Source organism: Crocuta crocuta, unplaced genomic scaffold (genome assembly GCF_008692635.1).
Source record: "Crocuta crocuta isolate KB4526 unplaced genomic scaffold, BGI_CrCroc_1.0 scaffold83, whole genome shotgun sequence".
NCBI lineage: Eukaryota > Metazoa > Chordata > Mammalia > Carnivora > Hyaenidae > Crocuta > Crocuta crocuta.
Window position 1 is genome coordinate 4,148,114 of NW_027529638.1, and position 23,348 is coordinate 4,171,461.

Below are 23,348 nucleotides of genomic sequence, written 5' to 3' on the forward strand. Positions count from 1 at the left end.
ATAAACAAATGTAGTGAGAATTAGAGAAAAGCTGGTCTTTCTGTAAGTCAACCTTTCAGGGTTCGTTCACCTATGAAAAAGATAAAACACACACACAGCAGAAACAAAAAATTCTGCCTGTGATAGCTTATAACCAGAAATCAAAGCAAACGAACAATCAACCAGGACTAACTTGTGCCACATTTAGAACACTCGTTTTCTCATTTTAACTACTTTCCTGAGAATGTGGACTTTCTGTATCTGTTTGTTTTACACTCATATTAATGAATCATTTCTTTAGAAGAGTTTGTCAGCATTTCATAACTGGCAGGATGTCAGGGGTGCTAGGGGGGTTAAGGTTCTGTACTTTAATTGTGCCATTTAGAGACTACTGAGAAGCATTAAACAGTAACAGTTTCTTTCATGGATATTTGGTGTACATCATACTCTGTGAGCAATCTGGTGTTTCCAAGTAAACATCTCTCTTTAGATCTCAAAAGGGTCCAGTGCTTATCCATGTCTTCTTAATTGCTTTTCTTTTAAAAATCATCTCATACCTCCTGCTCTTCCACCATCTTTAAAATCTCCTAATGTATCTTAAAATATATATAATTTTTACATCTCTAATTCTGATGACCAGTAGTTGTTCATCCAGAGTGGTGGTTATCAAAGCATGATTTCAAGCATAATAATAATGTGTGTTATTAACGTTTGCAATGATGATACAAAAGAAATGCTGCGCAGACCGCTGGTAGGATCTTAACACAAATCAAGTCAGGGCACCAAAGTGTATTTTTATATTCTTCACTGCCATGCACTCGCAGTAAAAACAAGCCACCGAGCCACCCAGCCAACGAAACACCAGACCAGCCAACCAAATAAACAGCTCCCCAACCAACCAAACACCAAACAGAAAAAGCTAGCTTCATCTAATAATATCCTGAATGGAGTCGTAAAAATTATTAATTTTATTAAATTCCAGCCTCTGAGTAAATGTCTCTTTATATTCTGTGTGACCAAATGTGAAGTATACATAATGAAATGTTTCAGCATACCGAAGATTAATGGTCACTCTGAGACTATTTTTCATGAAACACAATTTTTACTAGAAAGAATGACAAAAGGTGGTTATTTAGCTATGAGTATTTACAGATATAGTCTCAGAAATGAATGGAAATAAGCCTGTTCTGTCAAGGAAAACAACGAACGGTATTTACTCCTCATGATACAACTCAAACTTTCAAATAAAAATGAGGACTTTGGAAAGCTTGTGTCCGCAGAACTTATCGGCCTAGCTGAGTTCACCAAGATTATTTCTCCATTCAGGTCTGTGTTTCATATTCATGCACGTGTAAAAAATCCATTCAAAGTGTACAACAGACCATAGATTTTATCAGAATATGAAAATTTCCTTTATAAGGTTTCTGCTTTTAATGCAGAAGCAGATATCCAGTTTCTTCTATTAAGTTAAACATTCAAGAGATTTGAAAAAATGTAAAACAGTGCTACTTTTTGTCCCTATTTAAAAATATATATATATGTTAAGGGGTACCTGGGTGGCTCAGTTGGTTGATATTAGCTCATGTCATGATCCCAGAGTCGTGAGATCAGAACGCTATGTTGGCCTGTGCTGAGCGTGAAGCCCACGAGATTCTTTCTCCTGCCCCTCTCCGCCGCTCATGAACTCTCTCACTCTCTTTCAAAAAAATGTTAAAATAAAATGGATTCATTATTTAAAAATAATTCTTTAATTGTAGTTGACACACAATGTTACATTAGTTTCAGGTGTACAATGTAGTGATTCGACAACCCAATATGTTACGCTATGCTCACCACAGTGTAACTATCATCTGTCATCATGGGACACCATTGCAATACCATTGGCTGTATTCCCTATGCTGTACCTTTCATCCATATGCTGTGACTTACTCATTCCATACCTGGAAGCCTCTATCACCCAATTTTCCCATCTCCTCACACCCTTCCTCTCTTGCAACCATCAGTTTGTTCTCCACATTTGTGGGTCTGTTTCTACTTTTTAAAACTTGCTCATTTATACTTTAGATTCTACTCACAAGTGGAATCTTGTGATATTTGTCTTTCTCTGTCTGACTTACATTACTTAGTGTAATACCATCTAGGTCCATCCATGTCACAAATAAGAAGGGTTCGTTCGTCCTTCTTTATGGCTGAATAATATTCCATTATATATCTTTTTTATCCATTCATCAATTGATGGACACCTAAGGTTGTAAGCGTCTTGATTGTTGTATAATAAAAAGGGTTCATTTATTATTTTAAAATGAATTATACATATTTAAAGACTGATCAGTTTTAATTTCAAATGTGGTAATTATGGAAAGCTGTAATTACATGAACAAAAATTTGGTGTCTTCAATTACTTTTAATAATGAAAGCGTCCTAATAAGACATTTGAGAACTGCCATCTGGAGGCGTGCTTGCTCTTCGAGACCAGAGTGTCTCTCCCACATTGGCTGGTTTCTCACTTGTTTGTCTTCAGGGAGATCACCTCTCCCAGCTCCAGGTCTCCTATTTGTAAAATGAGCATTTTGAAAAATACATTATATGAGATTTATAAATACATAATAAGGTATAGATAAATGATTACATCTTATTTAGTCCTCTCAAAAAACCCCTTGAAGTGTAAATACTATTATTAAGTATTTGAGACCAAAAGAAATTAAGAATTTGCCTAAGGTCATAACTAACACATGGCAGAACAGGAATTCTGATATTTTATTAATATGATATTTAGCACCCTTTTTTCATGCTACCGATCTGAGAAAAAAATGAATATCAGCAAAGTAGAAGTTATGTAGAACCATAATGTGGTTGAAGTAGAAGCGAGGTTAGAGAACATATCATCCTACCATCTTATTTTGTTTTTTTTAAGGTTTTATTTCTAAGTGTGGGACTCAAACTCACAACCCCAAGATCAAGAAGTTGCATGCTCTTCTGACTGAGCCAGCCAGGCACCCTTCTTCCTACCATCGTATTTTACTGATAAAGTAATTCAGAGGGTACCAGGTACAGTGTTGGGACCCCTAAATTGCTTTGAGCCTGGCAGCATTTTTACAATTCTTACTTAGTCTCTTTTTATTCTTTTTTGGACAGACTCAAAGAACTCAAGTATCTTTGGCAAGAATTATACTTCCACATCTCATAGATGCTAATGAAAATAAAAACAAAAACAGATGAGAAATACAGTTTATGGTAAATAGCCGTAACCTTCTATGACTACTGGCTAATACTCATTACTTCCATTGGTAACAAAATTACCAGTCCATTTGTTTTTCAGGCTGGAGGAACTCTGTACATGTTAGAAATTTAGCTGAAGTGATTTAAAATGGGTGTATGAGGGCAGACTTAATGCTGTGTTAAAGTGATAAAGAACTGCAGGTGTCTGGAACAGGAAAGTGCTTATGATCAAGATCAGACAGCACATTTCCTCAGAGAAGACTAATAAGATTTCAGGATAACACTCATGGTTTTGGTTTTCTAGAGGGGAAGGCATATAGTACTGTACCATGCATGCTGATGCTTCCTTTTTTCACCTACAACCCGAAGATACCTTATGGAGGATGGAATGAAGGTTTGGGACCATCACTCTGTTATGTTCATTCCTTTTTGCCTTTCTTCACAGTCCCCATTTTATGATTACTAAGTAGAATTTAAAACAAACTTAATCGATTGAGTTAATAGGCTGTGGTCAGAATAAAATTCAGCATTTATTCAAACAGAGTTTGTGTAAATACTAAGCTCAAGAGAAATGAAAGTTGTTGCCAGACTACTTTGTTAGTTTAATTTTGGAAATTCATGACTGCCATTCATTTTGGGCGGTTTGTTCTGTCGTTCCGCCCCCATTGCCGCTGTCTCTAATACAGATAGTCTCCCTTCAGTCTCTTCAGATCCCTGTCTCCGTAAGTTCACTTTTGCACACTCACAAGCATAAATAGCTTTATATATGTAATATTCCCTCAATATGTAAAAGTAAATGTCATCCTTAAAATCTGCCTGAAATTTGGTGGATGAAGTCAGGAATATCCCTATTTACATACATACCTGGTATTATAAAGATATATGTACCTAGCTGTGAATGGTTTCCTGTGTTTGTAGCTGGGCAGCTTGGATTTATTTTTATTCTTCATGTCCATGACCAGTTATGATCTTAGGCAATGGGAGGTTATATGTCCTTTTCCCAAAGTCCTTATTAGGTCAGGATGGAGGCGGAAGTAGCTAAAGCTCTAACCTGTTATAATAGGGTCTGCGATATTTTGGTTACCAGAGCGACCACTACTTCTTGCTGCAGGGGATTCTTTTCTTTAGAACCACGTGTTCTCACTCTTTGTTACTCATCCAGGGAATGCGGTTATGGGAAAAGCAGTCAGTCTGTGGCACTACTGTATTATGGTGTTGACTCGGGCTCATTTCCTTCACACTAAATTTCTAATCTAGACAGGTATGTTTGGCTGAGTCTTTGCTAGTGATCTAGTTCATTCATCAGTCTTCCTTACACAAACATGTCCTGAGAACCTCTGTTTATTGCCCCTGCCTTATTGATAAATCATCACTATGCTGGTTTTTTAAGTAAACGTTTCTGGACATTCTGGAGATTTCCAACTCAGTAGCATAGCCAGGACTCTAGAAATCATGATTCTTACACCTGTTTGGAGTCCAGTTATCCTGTTATACGTGTGACTTGGCCTATTGTAAGAATTGGTGCTTGGTTACATGTTTTGTATGTAAGTTACTACATTTTGATGTAAAGGCACAAGATAAGCATGTCAAGTTTTCCTTTCAGGTGGTGTTTGTGTGTTTTTTTTTTTTTTTCCCCTTCTTTCCAGTACACTCATTTTCTCTTTGTCCCAAGACCTTTCTTTAGCTGGGCTGATCTAGGCTGAGAAAACTACTCTTTTCTTATAGCCCAGCAGGAACGTATGAAGGCCAACTATACTCTGTGAGACAGACGGTCCCGGCTGTGCATGTGGGTGTGTGAGAAGAGGTGAGGACCCAGCAGCCGTGCTGGGGTGGTTCCCCTGAGGTGACAAGCAAGGATGAAAGCTCACAAGCAGGGAGGGGGGTGTGTTGAGTGGAGGGGAGCAAACACGGACATTTTACACCTGGTGTTTTTTATCTCACAGTGGGAGTGGGAAGGAAGAAAGGAGACATCTGGGTCTCTACGAATATTGAAGTTTTTGAGAAGCCATTGGGAGTTGGGAGATCAAAAAATGAGTAAGGAAAACAGAAAAAGATCTCAGATCAAAAAGCATATTCTGGTTATGAGGCGCACAGGTGTTGTATGCAAGTGATGAATCACTGGATTCTACTCCTGGAACCGGTATTGCTCTGTACGTTGACTAACTGGAATTTAAATCAAAATTTGAAAAGAAAAAAAAGCATATTCTGCACATATTCTCAAGTAGAGAGAGCCCTGTTCCTGGTTTCCTTGTGCCTTGTAGAATATTGTTGGTGAAGACCTCTGAGTTTGCTGCTACTAAGAAGCCAAGTCAAGCCGAGGAACTTGACGTGTATAGACATGACATTTCTAAGTAAGTATATCAGCCACCATCGATACTGCAGCAGAAGTTGAGAGCGCCATGTGCGTTCTGCTCTGAGCTTTAGCTCTTGTTCAGGGCATCAGCATTTAGGCATTTGGTGATGGTTTTAGACGGAGAAAAAGAAAAAAAATGTTAAAAATTTTTTAAGGTTTTTGGTCCTTAGTTGGGGGAGTTTATTCAGTAGTGAGACATTTTTGAGGTTTGGAAAATACTAGGAATGTTAGGCAGGAAGAGACAGGTTTTGAGGCAATGATTTGTTACTTGTGGATCCTCACTGTGGACACATGTGAGGTTGCGTGTGAGAGAGAGAGGGAAGATGAAGGGTTATATTGGTACTAAATCTTTTGAGTGACTGTTAATATGACTGACAGTGAATTTTTAAGTTAAAATTGATGTGATTTTTCTGGGTCATTAATAAACATAATCAGAAATCTGTGGCTATTAGGTCATTTTACGGGGAGGTAGGGTTTTTCCAATCTTGATGGGAACTTAGTCATTTAATGACAAGAATACACTTCTGGCCACTTCTTTTTTTAAAAAAATTAAGAATGTGTCACATTTAAGTTGCTGGTTGTCTCTAATAGAGGTTTTGAATGGCCAGGCACACATTTTTTTTTAGCATAAGCACTGGTAAATTCAGATCTGAAATACTCTTGTCATCTTTCTGTTTCCGGCTTGTTAACATCCACAAAATACAGAATGGTTTTCCCAATGCAAAGTGGCCATTACTGTGAACCAGTTATTCTTAGGTATTTGTTGCTGATATCCTAACATTTAAGTTTTTTGTGAGTTGTCGTAGTTTTCATGATATGCCATGAACTTACATGTGTTGATATTGAACATTTTATTGTTGCCGAACCTGTTTTATGGTCAGTGAATGTGGAACAGAAGAAGCGATATTGGAGAAAACATTAAAGGTTTGCGAAGACATGGTGGTGAGTTTGCTGTTACTAGCAGAGAAGCTTTTGAACAATACTGCTAAGGAATCGATCTAATGAGATTTGGGATGTTTTTTAAAATTAGTCAGCATTAGTGTAATATTCCTGCAGGGAGCATTTGTAATGCCCACAAGAATGTGCTGGTGAAGGGATCAGATTCCAGGCTAACCTTCGGTTGCTTTCAGTAGTTGACATAATGCACACCTGTGTGTTCTCTTCCCTGACCCCAGAACTGTTTTGAAAAGCTTCTGACATCTGGGGGTGTGAAAAAGAGCAGATTTTGATTTGTTTTCTGGCAAGTAGGAGAAGTGGGGTGTTTTACCTGTGTATGGTACTTGCAGTGAGGGACTTGATTTATCTTCTATTCTTCTAGACAGCTAAAGGATAAAACCTCCGAGGTTCTGTGATAGATTAGATTTTTCTTGAAGCATTTTAATGTGCTGGAGGTGGAAATACACACACACACACACACACACACACACACACACATATATTTACATAAGAAGTGTAAATAAATGTAAAATAGCACCCGGGTTGTGTTCCTTTTTCTCAGAAGGAATCATTTAGGAATGATCTCTCCAAATAGTTAAATTGTTTTTTAAGTAGGAATAGTGCTGACAAAGAAAACTGGTCTCATTCAGCTTTACCTTTTACATAGTGATAGGTAAAGCTCCCCTTGATAAACATACATTTGTTCAATATTAATATTACCCTAAACGTTGTCACTTAAGGGAAAAGATCAGTTTATCAGTAAATTTACTTTGAACTTGAATCACACTGTAATAACTTTGGTAACTGAAGCAGTTGGCCTTTTAAAATATATTATAATTTATATTTTTAATACTTAAGGTATAAAATGAAATGCTTAATGTTTTTATATGTCAGCGTCCCTGGGATCCTAGACTGATTTTTATTAAGTTCACAGATTTTTCTTGTCAGAATCAAGGTTTACTTGGTTTGGCATTAGCAGCTTATTCCTTGCAATCCATTTAATTAAGTAGCTTCGGCTGTTTATCCTAAAATGCAGATAAATGGCTTTCAGCACACTGTTTATAGTTTAATAGTTCCTGAAGTGAGTCAACATTATCTGCTAGCGTCTACATGTCATAACTAATGATCTCTCTGCTTAGACTTTCTTGCTAGTGAGGAGACACTGAATTCAACAAAGGCAAGAGCCTAACAAAGTTGGGGGGCTAATGGTTGTTTGGGAGGGTGCCTATTGGATAAGGCTTGCTTTTCCTCTTGTTGGTATGAAATTGGAAGAGAACTATGTTACCTTGACCACAATTTTAGCATGCATGAAAGCTGTCACAAAGTGCTGTATTCTAAAGATGGGGGTGAAAATATTTTAAGAAGTAGCTGTCAGAGGTATTTGTTTTATTTCAGATCATCTATCAAATTAATAGTTAGCACAAGTTGAACACTTTTCTGGTCAGGCTGTTTGACATGATGATAGAGCATGGGAGTCATCAGCAAATTTTCATATTACTACCAAGCAGCTACTGTGGTTTTAATGATGAAAGCAACTAATTTTTGTCTGCCAAGAAAGATGGAAAGAAAATAAATAACATTAATTATTAAGTAATCATTTATCATAAATTCAGCCTATTCATTCTGAGAGATCATCACGCTCTTTCCTTAGGGAAAAGAACAAAATAAAACAAAGAACTTCTGTGAGACTTTGCTCCTAATGAGGATCAAAAGGCCTGATGACCACACTAGTTAAAGTTGATAAGTTTTATCAATCTCTCACTTATTAAATAATAAGAATTCTTGCCTTCTATACTGAATTATTTTCTGGGTGTTTAGTTAGAGAATAGGGCATTCTGTAGGTAAACATAGAGAATGCTTTCGTAATAGCTGAAATACCAACTCTTGCATTTGGTGGAATACTTTGTTTGATCTCATATGTTCTTTGTGAATGTGGAAAACTTTCTGAGTAGATTAAGGGAGGCCCACCGTCCTTTGCTCCCATACTCATGTCCCTAGTCTCTGGGGGGCACTTTGGTAATTTAAATAGAACATGAGTGAGTATATATTTCTTACCTTCTTAGTCTGATTCTGAAGTTTAAGTTCATATACCCAACTTACCAAAATATTTCAAGGCAAAAAATATAACACCATAGTAGATACATCTCTCTTGTGTTGATGTGATTTAAAATACAGAAACATCTGAAGAAAGAGTTTATGAGAGGTAATTATATTTCATCTGGCATCCCTGCATTCAGATTTTTCTTTGGTTGTTTGTGTATCAGGAGATCCCATACTGATAACTATTTGAAAGAGGAGGAAGGAAACATTTTGGCCTTAGAATATAATGTGTGGGCCTTAGAATACATTATTAGCATAAATGAGGAGATACAAATTGGTTAAGAAGTACAAAGGAAGAGAATTTAAAGGTAAGAGCTGGGCTACTGAGTCTACTAGGCTTGATGCAATTTAAAAAAATAAAAAATAATAAAATTGCTTTTGGAGAATGTTTTGAAAACTGAAGCCATTTGTTTATCAAAAGAGGGACAGCTTGAGCAGTATCAGGCCAGAATGTTCCAATGTGTGCCATACTCAGATTTGAGATAACACAATCATTAGAATAACATAGCCTCAGTTCAGATCTTTTTTCAGTGTTTCTGCCCAAAAGTCAACAAGATTGTCTTTTGGCAACCTTATTACTATAAATCAAAGCAAAGTAGATGGTGGTAAAAATCTCGGCATTATTTTAATGGCCAATTAAGTGTAATTTCAGAAAAAAATTATTTTTCAACTTTAAAGTCAGGTCTGTATGTTGTTAATCATGTACATACCCAGGACCCAGTTCAGCCATCTTGTTTTGTTTTGGGTGTATAAACTGGATTATGGGAATAGTTAGGAGAAGGTGAATAGAACATGTGCCTTGTGGCATACCTCCTAAATTCTGGTCTTCCTTTGCCTGGCCTGAGAGTATTACTTGGAACTCTAAATGCAGTATTATCTCTAACACCAAAGTCTGAATATAAGTTTTATGATTTGTCAGAATTTGATTAGAGGGAATGTTTTTATGGACACATGAATTTTTTTTTTTTTTTTGGCTCTGTTGCTCTTAGAATATATGATACAGAGTTTTTCAAATATTTTTTTTTGTAAACTGCTTGGCTTAGCAGGTAATTAATATGTAATCAACGGATAAATAGTAAACATGTTCTTTAATGTATATATTTAAACTTGATTTACGCTTTGAAATTGATATATTTTCTTCATCTCTTCTTGTGTGTATAAATGAAATTTTTTGTTTTTATTTTTTAACCATCTGCTATGAGGAAAGGGTATCTGTTTTTTGGATAAGGTTTTATTTATTTAAAATGGCACAGATAGTAGCCTGGGAGCCAGATGTTTTGTGTTTATATAAAGTGTAAAAGGAAATGGAGTGTAAGCGTTGGTGTGAGTGAATGGTCAGCAGCCCTTTTATGACTAACGCACCAGAACAGCAACAGGAAGTAACTTCCATTCCACTGTCCGCTACTAGAGTTTATGGATCCTGAGTGTGGTGGCCATGTTTTTCTTCATCTCAGTGAAATCAAAGTGCCTTGTGGACAACCTTAGGAATGATACCTGTCTCTTAAATCAAGTTGGACTTGCTAGCAATTTCATGCTGGTTAAAATAAATATTTTGTGCTCATTTAACCATACACGATGAGTAAGACAGTTGTGTCTCAAATACAGATTTTATATCAAAAATTTTAATAAGTCAGATGATAACAGTGGATTTAATAAAAAGAAAAACTTAATGCATGCATTTGGATTTCAGTTTTCCCAACATTTTGAAAGGTTCCAGCTTCTAAGAGGAGTTTGACTTCTAGGATTGATAAACCTCTTTAAAGAAAGGCTTAAAAATGTTTACATAGCTGATCAGTTTGTGAAGCTGTGCTTATTTTAAAATAAATTTAAGGGTTGCACATATAAGTACCATTCTGAGTGTCAAAAGGATAGTATCAAAAATAGATTTTTAGATATTTACGTGTCCTATATTTTTTCTTCCTTGCTTATAATCAGAGGCAGCTTTTAACCATCTGGAAATGATATATAATACACTGTGGTCAGTGACTTTTTTTTCTTTTCTTTCGTTTTATTTATTTTTTTGATTCTAAGGTTTCCTTTCTCTTTTACCTTTCCACTGTCATATGCCATGTATCCTGAACATAGCTCAATGCCTGACTGGAATAATCTCTCTTGCCAGCTTATAATCAAAGGGAGGACTGAAAACACAGCTGAGCTGTATTAGGCGACCACAGTCTGGACTGCATTTCTTAACTGCTGAATAACACATCACAGGTGCAGGATTAGTGCTGCCTACGGTGCTGGTCTTTCTAGTGGAACCCCTAGCAATTCTGTGCCTCCTCCTCATGTCTCATCCCAGGGAACCTGGCAACGATCTATCAAGCGTACAGAAATCAAAAGTGAGTAGTGGGAGAAGCTTTGTGTCTTGCAGAGCCTTGTTTTGCCCTCCAAAAAGTGTTAGCAAGACCAGTTAAGTCAGTGCCGGTGCACGCACATGCGCGCACACACACACACACACACACAAGATGATAGAACTTAATCTTTCTTGGCATAGAGGGTGGAATAGAACAGTTCAAGGTGTTCAAAAATTTTATGCACAAAAATCACATGTCAAGAAACTGGTTTGGCTTAGCTGTCCCAGCAGTCCATGTATATAATTCAGGATACTTTTAAACTCCTAAAATTTTTACAAATATTTTGTGCAGTATATGTATTGGAGTGGGGATGTGTATTTACCTTTACACACTATCCAGTGCTGTCATGGCTAAAATCAGGTATTGTGGGTGTGTTACACCTTGTGGTGTAATTTAATTGTTTGTAGTTTTGACATTGGTAGTTCTGTTTGATCTGACATGTAACTCTAAATTCATAGATTATAAAGATCAAGGTTGCTTTCGTCCAAGTTGGGTTTTTAAAAAAGGCAAAAGTATGTTAAAAGTATAATTTAAATATTAGAACAAATGAATGTTTTGAAACTATAGTTACTAAACCATTTCCTTTTGATCAAGAAGGTTATGAATGATTTTAGTGAGGTACATATACACTCAGAAACAAAGGCAAGTATATTTTAGTATTCATGTCAGTTTTGGTAACTATCTTAGAAAACATTTTTATGAAGCATAAGACATACGTGTAAACAAAGCCATGTAGACAGCACTGTAGATTTTGAGCAGCTGTTTTCTTACAGTTTTTCTCTGAAAACTATGATGGCTTTCTAGGACTCAGATTTTGTTTGAATACATTGTGTTGTTGGTTACCATTATTCCATATTGTTTCACCGGAGAGAAACCTTTGAAGTTATTGATGATGATAGTAGTTGATAATAGTGTATCATTTCAAGTTAAGACTTTTAAAAATGTGTATATATAGTCCATATGTTTTATGTCTCATATATTTAAACACTTGAAGTGGCAATATATTTGTATTTGTAGGCCAATATGCACCTTAACTAGGGTGCATCCTTAACAGCTATCCAATTAGAGGTTATAGAAACTATTAGAAACAAAGAAATCCTAAATGCTTTCCAAGTTTTTCCTTTGGGGAAAACGAATAGCATAGACATGTGATTTGGTTTCTGACAATAAAGTGGCTTTATTGTCACTTGTCTCCTTTATAGGAGTCTGTTCAAAGTAGTTTCATACATCAAGCAGTCTTGGGAGTGTTTGTGAAGCTGCAGAGTAAGTTTTGGTGTGGGGCAAGTTGAACATCTACTTTGATAAACTTCAGAATCAGGTGAAGCAGAGCACTGGTAGGAGTCACTGAATAAAGTCAGTAACGCCTGATGTGGAAATCTGCCAAGTCCAGGTAGTCCAGGTTGATTCTGACAGTGTTGTCACGGGGACTGTTGGTTTGGTTTCTTTCCCAACAACATGGGTTTGAACAGAGATAAAATACAGAGATGCTTTAGATTTTTTTTTTTAAATTAATGTTTATTTATTTTTGAATGAGAGAGAGAGAGACAGAGCATGAGCAAGTGAAGGGCAGGAGAGAGGGAGACACAGAATCCAAAGAAGGCTCCAGGCTCTGAGCTGTCAGCACAGAGACTGACACAGGGCTCGAACTCACAAACCATGAGATCATGACCTGAGCCGAAGTCAGATGCTTGACCGACTGAGCCACCCAGGCATCTCTTGATTTTTAAATCATCCTATCAGCTGTGATTATGCTATTGTAAGGATATAAATTATTTGACATTAAATCATTTTTAAACACAGTGGCCACTTGTCAAATTCATTATTTCTTATACTGATACTTTTATTAAGATGACTATAACCCTGTTGTATTTTTTAGTATTTTCAAAGATTTTTCAATTATATGAATATTTTGGTTGATTTTCTCTAAACTCAGAAACATACTAAAACCTGAGGGAAAGGTTAACTGCTGTTTAAAAAGTATACATGTGATGTCCAAAGAGGTATTTTCTGTTATAATCAATTGTTGTGTTTACTCCGGCTCATAGCTCTACATTAGTTACCTCCGGCACACATAAATATAAATGTGTATGTTGTCTGCTTACTTTTATATAATATTTAATCTTTTCATGATTTGCTCAAGTCATAGTCTAGCATCCCATAAAATAAAATACTTGAATGATGGAAGCTTTCACTTTTTATCCAGATGTTTTGGCAGGGCTTTTATGATGTAAAATGTTGAAAACATGATTATCCTACAGAACCTGAGTGATGTGGTAATGTGAATGTGTGAGTCTGGTGAAAACAGAAACAATTGCAGTAAATGGAAACATGTAGAAATGTTTTATGATAAAAGCCCTAGTTCCTGTAGAGAGCCAGCACATCGCTAACATTTTTAAACTAATATGTTTTATTAACCTACTTAGCTGTGTCAACAGTAAACCACCGAAATGAACACCTGTCAGTATGCCTGGCGGTGGTACTTATGTTTTCAGTAAGAGATATTGCTGCCACCCATAGTAGTCTTCCCTCCTATGCACTCTTACCTAGGACTTCTATTTGACAATTATATGTGGCATTATGACATCTATTTGATTGTTTTCATATACTGTTTTATGGTTTTCCATATGTAGTTGATTTGTCTCACCATGTTCCACATGTAGTCGATTTGTCTCAGCAGCAAGATTCTCATTTTGTTGGGGGCCTTTCAGGAGCTCTGGGCCATTGTGTTATGTGGATGGGATGGATTTAAAGATTATTTGCTAAATAAATTAATGCAGAGCAGGAAAACGGAAAATCAATGACAATATATTAGTTGTCTTTGCACAAACTCTCCATGTTTCTTCAACCCCAAACCCTGTATTTTATAGACTTTTTGCTCACAAGGATGAGTCTAGGAAGAAAGAGAAACTAAAAGTAAGTAAAATGAAACAAAAGAAAGGAGAATTGAAGAGAGAAATTCAGGATGAGAGCAAGAGGATGGGGAAAGAAGAAAAAGAAAGAAAAATAGAAAATAAAAATGTAGGCGATGAAGGAGTAGGGACAAGGAACAAAAACTTGAGGTGGAGAAAGAAAAAGGTGGAGAGTGAACATACAAGTTGAAAAATAAGCTTAAGCATTGCAGCAAATGACAGCGATTTACTATGGTTCGTGCTTTCTACTTGCAAGGAGCTATGGCTGGTCTTTCCTGGGAACATCTCTTCCAGTCTTCGTAGCAAACCAGTGAGGGCCACTGCTCGTCCCTATCCCGTGTACGGAAGGCCAAGTGACTCGCAGAGGGCACAGACCCAGGGAGTAACGGGGTTTGTACTGTTTTGGTCAAGTCTGGGCCCACTGCTTGGTGACCAGACCTGATACTGATTTCTCATCTGACATTTTATCTCCCTCCATAGCATTCTCAGGAACTCACCACAGACTCTTACTCTCTCTCCTCTGACTTCTGAAACTCTTGAAGGAGAAAGATTCATGTGCCAATGACATTACAGCTAACAAGTGAAAGTCTACTCTTCCCTTAAGATACATGATTTTGCTTTGGTGTTTTTGAATCAGAATTGTATTTGTATTTGGGTACTTTTTTAAAATGTTTTATTTATTTCTGAGAGAGAGAGGCAGCATGAGCAGGGGAGGGTCAGAGAGAGAGGGAGACACAGAATCTGAAACAGGCTCCAGGCTCTGAGCTACCTGTCAGCACAGAGCCTGACGTGGGGCTCTAACCCATAAGATCAAGACCCATAAGATCTTGACCTGAGCCAAAGTCGGACGCTTAACCGACTGAGCCACCCAGGCACCCCTGTATTTGGTTACTTTTAAGAGTTTAGGCACATATCCCTTGTATTGATGACTGGTTGTTGTTTTGTTCCTATATACTTTTTCTAAGTTTTTATTGCAGACAACATGGGAAGGTTATTTGAAAATGCCTTCGTACAATAAAAGAGGTTTGGCAATGAAAATTGAAGTTGGGCCTTTTGAACTGAATAAACTTATTAGATAGTAAATTAAATCACTGAACTGAGTTAAAGGATTCAGGTTTAAATGAAGACACTAAAAATTCGTTATCTATTTAAACTCATTATTTGCTATCACTAGAGCTATTTTAAAGATTAGTATTATTTATAAGCTCTGACTCAAATTTTATCCCTGTGTATCATAAACTTTTGTTTGTAACCAGTGTATTTTTGTTTGAGAAAGGGAATGGACATTGATTCACATTATTTATTATAATAACAACATGAATAAGAGTAGAATAGAGCATTTCCAAAACATTGCTGAGCAGTTCAGTACTTTCAAATGTTTCTTCACTAATCTTTTCACCCAGGGTACTTGAGATACAAACGTGTGTGATAGGAATTTCAGTTTCTCTTCTTGCTCCTGCCTGCCCTCTGGTGAAGATGGGGTAGAATAGTGAAGACACTTAAAATTTTGTTAAGTTTTGAGATATGCAGAGAGCTGAAAAAAAAAAAAAAAAAAAAAAAAAAAAAAGGAAAGAAGAATAAATTACTAGTAGATTCTGTGACACAAAATAATCATATGTCATCTGTCAGTGAATTTTGACGAGTCTAATCCAATTCTCATTGCATTTGTATTGCAACTTGTTTCCTTAATTATCTTTGTTGTTCATAAAGATTGTTCTGTGGCTTAATGTGACACTAGATTCTGATATTCTCCTCCCTATGACATATGAAGCAGTCTTTTATATCACAAACTTAAAATGGTTTTATTGTAATTTTGAAGTGATAAGAATGTTACTAAGAAAAAAAATAAATATAGTAAAATATACTTCAAGATATAATGGATGAATAATAAACTATATTTTAAAAAGGTATAATGGATTAATATGAAAGTTAAAATTTATCTGCTGGAAAGTTTTACTATTGTACATTCTTTTTTACTTGTACTTTTATTTTTCGGTGTTTTCTGAGTTTTTGTAAAAATCTTGTTTCCTTTTTCTGTAAAACTCATGTGGAAGAGTACACAATACTATAAAATAATACAGAAATATTCTTTTAAAAATCGGCTTATTAAGCATATACATCAAAAATGAGTTGTTTTATAACGTTTATACCAAGCTACCAGCTAATTGTCCACTGATTCCGAATAAGTACCTTAAAGAAACTCTTTATAACAGTGCCTTATTTCCTAACTTATACAAGAAGAGATACCACAGAAGACTTGTATATAGCTATATATAAATATACAAGATAGCTGGAAACATGTATATAATTATAACATATATCCAAGTAAAGATGAATTCAAGATACTCAAGAAAAATAACTTTCTATTTAAACTTTGTACTTGAATGGAATTCACATTATTACCTGATGATCCTTAGGTCACTTCATGATGTTTGATTAATTTGCCTGAAAATCTATAAATCTATAAATCTGTCTCTTAGGTATGAAATTCATAAAGATTATAAATATAATTTAGTCATGATTCATTAATAATACACACACCAACATATGTCTTGAACTGATCTTGTGGTTCATTTGCTCTCTAAAAATCTCACGGTCCTCTGAAATAATGAGAACTAATTTTAGATTGCCTTCCACAGCCCTACTTTTTATTACCATCATAATTTGAATAGTTAAATACCTTATTAGCTGTAATGTAACCAGCTATGTCAAACAGACAGCGTCTGAACTGTCTGGATTCATACTGTTAATCTAGAGGGTAGGAGGGAGAAAGGAAAGTGAAAAATGGAATGAGCTTCTAAAGAGTAATTTATTCAGTGAGGCATTTATTTCTAAGAAATTTCTAGAAGTCAGGCTTTTCCATTTGTCCCCCCCCACGTTTTTCTGTCAAGTTTATTTATAATTCTATTACTAAATATGAAAAGCATAATTGGAAACCTATTGGGAAGAAATAATCACGTTTGTTGAAATTTTATTCAACTTAAGTAGAAGTCATTTACTATTTAGTTTTCTTTAGTAAAAAAATTTTTAATGGTTTAACCTGTTACTTTAGAAAATATGATATACTAAATTGTACTTAATGTTTCTTTAATGGTAATCTTTCAGTTGTTTTCATTGATTATCTTTTATATAAACTTTAACACAAAGTCAAGTGAAATGACGATCTAATTAATAGAGATCTTACATTATTTGAATGAGCTTTGACTAAATCAAATGTTATTGTCTATTTAAGTCTGCCTTTCTCCTATAGCAAATGGAGAGATACCAAAAATGTAATAAATATAATAAAGTGTGTAAAATACAATTTGATAACTGTCTTAATCAGACATCTAATATTTGATCTAATATTTGAGATAAATCTCCATTATTGCTATTCCTTTGTTCAACTGGATGTTCACATTTAGCGTGTGTGTGTGTGTGTGTGTGTGTGTGTGTTTTCTTCTGATTCTTATTTTAGCATCATTATTATCTGGCTAAGTTCATGTTTTTATAAAATAATTATTCTTTGTATGCGTGTAATTGTGTTTTTTATGCCTTAGTTGCTGTTTCAAATGTTCCAAAATGTCTGGCTTATGTTTGTGAGGGCTGGCTTAATTTTGAGCAAATTTAGTATGGCTTCATATGAAAGTGATTTTTTTAAATAAATCCCTTTTCATAACTATAACAGTAGATAAAACAGTCTAGTTTCTTATTGTCCCATTTTCTCACATGGGAACTAGCTATTAAGATGATCTTAATCAGTAGGAGAACCTGGGTGGCTCAGTTGGTTAAGCCTCCAACTTCGACTCAGGTCATGATCTCATGGTTTGTGGGTTCGAGCTCCGCGTTGGGCTCTGTGCTGACAGCTAGCTCAGAGCCTGGAGCCTGCTTCAGATTCTGTATATCCCTCTCTCTGACCCTCCCCTGCCCACGCTGCCTCTCTCTCTCTCTCTTTCTCAGAAACAAAACATTAAAAAAAGAATATCTTAATAAGTAAATAAAAACTTCCCAACAAAGAAAAGTCCAAGACTAGATGACTTCATTGGTGAATTCTATCAGACAATCAAAGAAGAATTAATATCAGTTCTTCTCACATTCTTCAAAAAAAAAAAAAACACAGAAGAGGAAGGAACACTTTCAAACTAATTTTATGAGGCCAGAGGTACCCTGATACTAAAACTAGACAAGGACACCACAAGAAAAGAGGATTATGAGCCAATATCCTTGCTGAACAGATGCAAGAATCCTCAACAAAATACTCACAAACTGAATACAACAATACGTTAAAAGGATAATTCACCATGATTGAGTAGAAATTATTTCAGGGATACAAAGATGGTTCAGCATCCACAAGTTAATCCGTGCGATACAGCACATTAACAAAAGGAGGAATAAAAATTGTATGATCAACTCAATAGATGCAGAAAAAGCACTCGACAGAAAGCAACATCCACTTATGATAAGTGGATTACTTGTTTACTTTTCAGTAAAGAAGGTATAGAGGGAACTTACCTCAAATAATAAAGATCTGGGGTCCCTGAGTGGCTCATTTGGTTGGGCGTCAGACTTCAGCTCAGGTCATGATCTTGTGGTTCACGGGTTCAAGCCCCATGCTGGGCTGTGTGCTGACAGCTCAGAGCCTGGAGCCTGCTTCCTGGATTCTGTCTCCCTCTCTCTCTCTGCCCCTCCTCTGCTCATACTCTGTCTCTCTCTGTCTCAAAACTAAATAAAACATTTAAAAAATCAAATAATAAAGACCATATATAAGAAGCCCATAGCTAACATTATATTTGGTAATTGAAAAGCTGATAGTCTTCTAAGATCAGGAATAAGACAAGGATTCTAACTCTCATGTCTTCTATTCAACATAGTATTGGAACTCCGAGCCAGAGCAGTTAGACAAGAAAAAGAAAGAAACGGCATCCAAATTGGAAAGAAAGAAGCAAAAATGTCACAATTTGCAGATGACATTGTATGTAGAACACTCTAAGAGCTCAGCCAACAAACATTAGAACTAATACATGAATTCCAGTAAAGTTACAGGATAAAAAAAAAATCAAAATACAGAAATTCAATATGTATTTCTGTACAGAAGTAATGAAATACCAGAAAGAAAATCTCACCAAGAGGAGTAAAATAACTAGGAGTAAATGTAACCAAGGAGGTGAAAGATATATTATACTAAAAACTATAAGATATTGATGAAAAAATTGAAAACACAAATAAATGGAAAGATATTTCATGCTCATGGATTGGAAGAATTAATATTGTTAAAATGTTCATGCTACCCAAATCAATTCACAGATTTGTTGCAGTCCTCATCAAAATTCCAATGGCATATTTCATAGAAATAGAACATACAAATCTAAAGTATTTATGGAACCATGAAAGACCCTAAACAGCCAAAGCAGTCTTGAGAAAGAAGAACAAAGTTAGAGGTATTGTGCTCCCTGATTTCAAACTACAGTTTGTCCTTGAACAATGTGGGGTTTAGGGGTGCTGACCCTCTCCCACAGTGCAGCAAAAAATTCACATATAACTTTTTACTCCACCCAAACCAAAAGCTTATTGTTGACTAGAAGCCTTAGTGATAACAGTTGATTAACACATATCTGTATTTTACATGTATTGTATACCATATTCTTGTAATAAAGTTAGCTAGAGAAAAGAAAATGTTATTGAAAATCATAAATAAGAGAAAATACACTTACAATACTGTACTGTATTTATTTAAAAATTCTACATGTAAAATCTGTACAGTTCATATCAATGTTGTTCAAGGGCCAGCTGTACATCACAGAACTATAGTAATCAAAACAGTATGGTACTGGCATAAAAACAGACACATAGATCATTAGAACAGAATAGAGAGCCTAGAAATAAACCCATGCATACGTGGTCAATGAACTTATGACAAAAGAACCAAGAGTATACAACTGGGAAAGGATAGTTTCTTTAGTTAATGCTGTTGGAGAAACTGGACAGCTACATGCAAAAGAATGAAAATGGACCATTGTCATTCACAAAATTTAACTCACAATACACAAAAATTAACTCAAAATGGATTAAAATCTTGAACTAAAGACCGATAATCATAAAACTCCAAGAAGAAAAGCTAGGCATAAGCTCCTTAATTTTTGTCTCAGCAACGATTTTTTTGTATCTGACCCCAAAGGCAAAGGCGACTAAAGCCAAAAATGAACAAGTGGGACTATATCAAACTGAAAAGCTTCTGCACACAAAAGTCATTGACAAAATAAAAAAGGCAACATACTGTAGTGCCTGGTTGGCTCAGTCACTTAAGGTTCCGACTCTTGATTTTGGCTCAGATCATGATCTCATGGTTTGTGAATTCGAGCCCCACATTGGGCTCTGTGCTGACAGTGCATAGCCTGCTTAGGATTCTGTCTCTGCGCACTCCCCATCAATAAATAAATAAATATTAAAAAAAAATAGCAACCTGCTCAGAGGGAGAAAATATTTGCAATTCAAAACATATAATGAACTCATACAACTCAATAGTAAAAAACAAAAATCTTTTTTGAAAATGGGCAGAGGATCTGAATAGATACTTTTCCAAGAAGACATACAGATGCCTAACAGGTGCATGAAAAGATGCTCAACAATATAATCATTAGGGAAATGCAACTCAAAATGAGATTTAACCTCACATCTGTTAGACTGGTTGTTATCAAACAAAGAAACAGATAAAAGATTTTGAGGATGTGGAGGAAAGGGAACCCTTGTGCCCTGTTGTTAGCAATGTAAATTGGTGCATCCACTGTGGAAAACAGTATGGAGTTTCCTCAAAAAAAAAAAAAAAAAAAAAAAAAAAAAGTAACAAAGAACTACCATATGATCCCACAATTTCACTTCTGGATATTTACTCAAAGAAAATAAAAATACTTAACTTGAAAGATACTTGCACCTCCATGTTCATTGCTGCATTATTTATAATAGCCAAGATAGGGAAACAACCTAACTGTCCATCGATAGATGAATCGATAAAGAAAATGTGGTATGTAAATACACACTGGATTATTATTCAGCCATAAAAAGAAGGAAATCTTGCCATTTGTGACAGCGTGGGTGGATTTTTATGGGTCCATTATTGAGTGAGGCCATTATATTGAATCCAATAAGATAAAGACAAATAACAGATAATCTCACTTCTATGTGAAAGCTTACAAAACAGTACAAAATAGAGCCAAACTCACTGATGTGATGGGTTGGTGGTTGCTAGAGGCAGGAGGTAGAGGTCAGTGAAATGGGTGAAGGGAGTCAAAAGGTACAAACTTCCAGTTATAAAAGAAATAAGTCCTGGGAATTTAATGTGCAGTATGACAATGGTAGTTAATAATATTTGAAAATTGCTAAGAGAGGAGATCCTAAACATTTTCATCTTAAGGAAAAAAAAAACACAACTAACAATGTATGGTGATGGATGTTAATTTGACTTAACTGTGATGATCTTTTTACAGTATATACAAATATTGAATCATTATGTTGTATACCTGGAACTGATATAATGTTGAATGTCAATTTTACTTCAATAAGTAAAAGATCTTATAATTGTTCTTTTTAACAGTGTTCTTAGATTTTAAAATGAATCTAATCAGATTTAATCGTTCTGCTACTGCTTTTTCTCTACCCCCTTGTCTTCTATTAACCTCCAAATTATCACTCAATTATTTTAATTTTATCTCACAATTGGAAATATTGTTAATTGTGTGATAATGAATTTCATTTCACAGGGAGTTAAACACATATAGATTAACTGACTCCTGTGTAACAGTTGAATACTTTTACATAAATTACTCTCTTGATTTGATTATTTTGGCAAAAGCAAGTGAAGAACTCTCCACTTGTCTCATTTGCATTTAACCATTCATTTACTTAATAATGCTAATTAAAAAGTCATTTTATTGTCTTACCACTTTAACTTGTTCTGGTTACATTATATGAATGCAATCATACATGCTTATTTAGGATCTTCTCTATTAACTTTAAAAAATTATTTCTTTTGAGAAAGAGAGAGATTGCAGGAGGAGCAGAGAGAGACGGTGAGAGAGAGAATCCTAAGTAGGCTCCACACTGTCAGGGCAGAGCCCAGTGCAGAGCTCAAACTCACCAACCGTGAGATAATGACCTGAGCTGAAATCCAGAGTCTGCTGCTTAACCAGCTGAGCTACCCAGGCACCCCATTAGCTCACTTTATAGAAACGGTATCTCTATTATGAACTGACAATGCTTTTTTTCTCCTTTTTTTTGTTCTTGGTGGAATGTGTTTCTGGTAAATTGACATGTGTTTCTGACTGCATGTTTAGTGTTAAATACAGCACTATTTCATCTTCACACTTTTTATAGAAAGTATGTTTCTTAACTGATTTGTCCAGTGTTTGAGAGCCATGATTTGAGAAATGTGGATGAGAGGTGGAAGTTTTGAGACCTTGAAAAATCTTCAGATGCAATTTTTCTTTCCTCGTATTTCATTTTTAATTTTCCCAAGTACTGATTTCTGGATTTAAAACACTTTTCCCTCGGAATTTATAAGACATCACTCTATTTTATCTTAGTTTCCAATTTTGCTGTAGAAAGCTCAATGCCACACTTATTTTTAATCTCTTTTACTTTTATCTTTTGTATGTATACAATATGTGATATATAAACTCTCACTTTGTCTCTAGTGTTATAAAATTTTATGGTAACATACCTTGGTGTAGGTCTATACGTATGCTCTATGGTTCCTTTCAAACTAGAAAATCATGATTTTCAGTTATGGGAATTGTACTTTACTTACTTATTTGGTTATTTCCTCCCCTCTATTTTCTCAGGTCAGTCTTCCTAGAGATATTCAGGTTTTGAATTTCCTGGATTGATGCTTTAATTTAGGGAGCTCTTCCATCTCTGTATTTTGCCCTATATTATGGAGAATTTCCTGATGGTTATCTCAACTCACCTACTGAGATTTTAATTTTGGCAATCATATTCTTAGAGTTCCTTGTTTACTGCTCCCTTTTTGTAGCAACACATTCTTGTTTCACTGATGCCATGTTTTTGTTTTTAATAGATGACACTATCGATTATAGGTTTTTTTAAGTTTTTTTTTTTCCATTTTATGTTTCTTCCAAGTGGCTTTTTTCTGTATGTTTGTTTTGTCCTCGATCTTTGCTGTTTAAGGTTTTCTTTGTAATCTAGTGATCCTGAATTAGTAGCGTGTGCATAAGAGACTGGGTCACTTTAAAGCTGATTACAAGCCCTGTTCATTGGATAGATGTTATCACCAGTGGGCCTCTCCATAAGATAATATTGCAGGGCTGTTTCACTGAGAAACTTCTAATATCCCTATCTTTAGGTTTTGTTTTCTGTGGTTTTTGTTGTTGTTGTTGTTGTTTTGTTTTTGACCAGGTCAGATTCCTGAGTAAAGGAGAGATAAGCCAGGCTCCATCATGTTCTAGAAGCCACGTAGGGAGAAAGGATGGAGGAGTCCATAGCCAGTGTAAATGCTCACTGAATGTT

At 35.4% G+C, this 23,348-nt stretch overlaps 1 protein-coding gene across 1 annotated transcript in view; it reads left to right on the forward strand.

Moving 5' to 3' along the window:
* Positions 1-10,811: 10,811 nt before the first annotated feature.
* BMPR1B (bone morphogenetic protein receptor type 1B) overlaps positions 10,812-23,348 on the forward strand; it is a 64,568-nt gene continuing 52,031 nt past the window's right edge. The window contains exon 1 of the mRNA XM_077762328.1: positions 10,812-10,926. The gene's annotated coding sequence lies outside the window, so the exon portion shown is untranslated. The remainder of the gene's footprint in view (positions 10,927-23,348) is intronic.